This window comes from Beta vulgaris, chromosome 9 (genome assembly GCF_026745355.1).
Source record: "Beta vulgaris subsp. vulgaris cultivar EL10 chromosome 9, EL10.2, whole genome shotgun sequence".
Taxonomy (NCBI): Eukaryota; Viridiplantae; Streptophyta; class Magnoliopsida; order Caryophyllales; family Amaranthaceae; genus Beta; species Beta vulgaris.
In genome coordinates this window covers 20,619,269-20,623,532 of record NC_079210.1, presented here as the reverse complement: position 1 = coordinate 20,623,532, position 4,264 = coordinate 20,619,269, and positions in this window count along the sequence as shown.

Below are 4,264 nucleotides of genomic sequence, written 5' to 3'. Positions count from 1 at the left end.
TATATGTAAACAAAGTTTAGTTTTAAATGATTTAATTATTTAAAGAAGGTTGACTATTTTAAAAGTCAAAAGGAAATAATTTTAAGGATTTAAGGATGTTAAAAACATTTTATTTAGGCGTGCTTTGATAAATGTTTGAAATACCAATTTGATTTGGAAAAGAAGCCTAAATGGGTTTGAGGAACCCAAAATTCTTAGTAGATTAGGAAAATGAGTTATATTGATGTTAGGAGTTCTAATTCATTTATCCTATTCATCATTAAACTTTATTCGAGTCCAATCTCCTTTTCCTAAGCCCACAATGAAAGCCTCTTTATAAATACCTTAATACCCAATTAATTTACCACACAAGATTTATTTTCTCCCTCCTCACATTCAAAGTTTTCAGCCATCTCTCTCTCTCCTCACCGTTTTTCTTTCTCTCTCTCTCTCTCTCAAGTTCTTTCTTCTTCTTCAAGTAACTTTTCTTCATCAACAAGAAACGTCACCACACCTTCAAAATCTCCAATTTTGGTGCGCCATTGCTGCTGTGTGCTTCCCTGATTTTGGCGCCTCATTCTTCTTCTTGGATTCTTTGAATTGTTTGTTAATTTCTTTTCTTCTCTCTCAAGTTTTCATTAAAGACTATGTTTTTATGCTTTATTTTAATATTAATCATGATTATTGACTTTAATTTACTATTTTAATAAATAATCTTGATTCATGTATATGATATATTAATAGAATAAAATTTTAGATTTGTTTATTATTTTTAGATTGAAGTTTTAATCATCAAAGCATGAATTTTTAGGGTGTTAATTATTAGAAAATCATAGTATTATGTTACAAACTATGAGATTGTTTTAAATCATGAATTTAAGCATGTTTACATATGTTTAAAGAGGATTTTATGATTTTATAAGTTGCTGAAATTTTAGAAAAGACTTTAATAATGGAGATTTAAGGATTTTAATTACTAGTATGGTTGTACTATGCTAGAAATTAAAAGTAACTGATGATTTGATAGTAAAAACAACTTTCGAATATGTTTAAAGGGGATTTTAAATATTTTAAAGTTGCTGTATTTTATTTAGAGTATTGATTTTAGTTTATATTGATTATTTTAGGCAGAGAATACTCAGTAAGTGACTTTTAAGGAATTAAAGGTGGCCTATCAACTAGTTTACACAAGATACATACATAGCTATGTGCTTTGTGATATAGTATCATGATTTAAGAAGGAAAAGTTGTACTATCATGTATAGGAACTTTATAAGTTCATATGTGATTTAATTGGATTTTACATATTTTATGCCTGTGTGCAAGCATATTTATTATGAGATATATTATGAGTTAAAGATTGTCATGTTTGTATGGAATTATTGATGCAAGCATGTGGATGGGAACTTTATTTATTAATTCACATGGGAGAATTAATATATTATTGAGATTGAATCATGTTTATTCATGTGTTTTCTTATATTATTATTTTTCACTACTTTATGAGGACTGTGGGCCTTATTTGGTAAGTTGATAAGTTATGCTTTTGAAAGGTAAGATTAATTGTTGGCTAGGTTCAACAAAATAAGAAAGATTGAGATTAAATAAAGTAATCTTGGATTGTAAGCTGTGTGATCACTTATTAAATCCTAAGATAAAAGAGAAGTTCAGTTGTGAATGTTTGATGGATATTTTGTGTTACTTGTGTGTGTGTGTGTGTGTCATAACAAGCAATAAAAAATGCAAATCACGTAAAGTGTAACGAGGATAGTCATAGACTTTAGACTGGTGCACGTCTAGAGTTGGATATTAGGAGTTGGAGTATACGGTGGTAGCCCATGGCTTTTCCTGGGAGATGGATTAATCAACATCCCTATTATTTTTCAAAGGTTTCTCGATATCGCAGGTCATTCTGGAATACGGAGTCGCGCCCGTATGTCGTCTTCCTAGGTGAAGGCAAGTTAGATAAGACAACTCAAGTCCAATAACTATTCCATTAAAGTAATTAAAAGATGTTTAAAGTTTAGTTCAATAGCAATCGTCTGCAGAGTGTTATATTGTTATATTATTATTTATCCCTGCATGTTATTTATTAGTATCATGTTAGGAATGTTTATGTAATACTATGTAGTACTCAGCTTTGCTGATTACGTGCTTTGTTTGTGATTGTTGATCATTGCTTTGCCTTATTGATCCTGTGATGACCCATTTTGGTAAACAGATTCTTTAGAGCGTTGACATTTACAGGTTCCCATACGTTGCATCATTAGGAATCTGGGAATGGAGAGTTGTGTAATCTAGTATATCATATTTTCTGCATTAGTAGGAACGTATTATAATAAGTTTGTTTTGAGTAGATAGATATAGAGTGTCTGATTTTTAAAGTAATTATTTATTTATTTATGGTAAAGTATGAAGTTTAATTAGATGTTTTCCGCTGCAAAATTTTGAATAGTTGATACGTTATCACACGGGCGATAATACTTGGGTAATTCTCTAAGTTTTATTTTAAAAAGGTATTTCTGAAAAGAAAGAATTATCGGGGTGTTACAATTTTCATCTCCAACTTGAATATTCCCTAGATATTAATTGTGCTTTGAGAAATGTCCATTTAAAGTTGGCTCTTGTGCACGAAGCCTTCCCTTGTGCCCTGGTGAACTCTTTTATGCTCGGTGTATAAAATGATAACCTTGTAAGCAACACATGGGTGCATTACTTAATTCAAAAAAGATAGGTGAAATACTAATGATTAAAAGGGTTACTCTTATGAACGAATGAAGTTACTCGCATGAATAAATGTGATTACTCTAATGAAGGAGGTGGTTACTCATAACAACAAAAAGGCATTACTCTTATAAACAAGTGGGGTACCTTTATAACTAAAAGGGGATATTGATCAGTTTACTTTTATGAATGAATGGTCGAGGTTAATTGTACGTATACATGAGGTTAATTTCGTGAACTATTAGGGTTACTAGTATGATTAAGTGGGTCATCGTGTAATTAAATGAGTTATTTGTATGATTTTCTTATGGGATAAAGTTATTATTACCGATAAAATAGTTTACTCTTATAAACAAATGGGGTTACTTTTATAACAAGAGAAAATCCTAATAAGGTTAATCTTAAGAACGAGTGTATTACTATTATGAATAAACGTGGTTATACTTGTAAGTATTTGGGGTTACTCGTATGATTAATTGAGATTATTGGCATGACTAAATGAATTTTCTTTTATGATTAAATAGGGCTAGTCATAAGATTAGATGAGCTTACAATATGATTTAACGAGGTTATTCGTATGATTAAATAAGGTCACTCTAAAAATGAATGAGGTTACTCATATAATATTTCTAATGTTACGCATAACAATAGAAGGTACTTGCTTTTATAAATAAACGGGGTTCACTTTGATAACAGAATGGGGATATTGATGAGCTTATTCTTATGAACGAATAAAATTGCTTTGATGATTTAGTGTGGTTACCTAATGAAGTTACTCTTAACAATAAAAAAGGTTACACTTATAAACAAATGACATTACTTTATCAAAAAAAAAAAAAAATCAATTCACTCTTAGGAACAATTGGGTTAATTTCAAATGAACATTTCTCATATCACACTAAACATTTTGGAAAGATTCAAGTTGCATATTAAAATTTGGCTCGATGGCTTTACAACACATAGTTAATAGCTTAATTCCAATAAACAAGTAAGATATGACCTTTTGAAAAATGAGCTGACAGAGCTAAGAGACACGAGCATCCACCCTTTGTGGCCAACCACACACCTCCTCCGTTGAGATAGTTGCAGCATTTGCAAAGTGTTCACTATTCATATCTTAGACTTTAATTGTCTTTGATGATTTATATTTTAGGAAAAACATAATGATATGAAATCTTGTTAAATTCATTTCAATGTATATTATTTAATATCAACTTTTATAATTTTGACTTATTAATAGTTAAACATATTAATGCTTGAAATCATGTGTCGATAAGCGTGAAAACAATAAATGATGCAACTAATTTTAGAAAGAGGAAGCATAATAGTTTGTGTTCATATTGAGATTGAGAAAGCATCAAGAAGTTTCACTCGATTGACCTACCTACTCAATTCTTTTCAGATGGAGTAATTTTCACTTAGATTATGCAGTCTCCCGCCTAGCTTGAGGATGTTGAACATTCTTCATCTAGATTAAAGCAACAGTGGATTCCAGCCACAGTATAACCAACCCCATGTTAGCTATTAATTTAATCTTTCTAGATTCCTTCTTCTCTGTTAG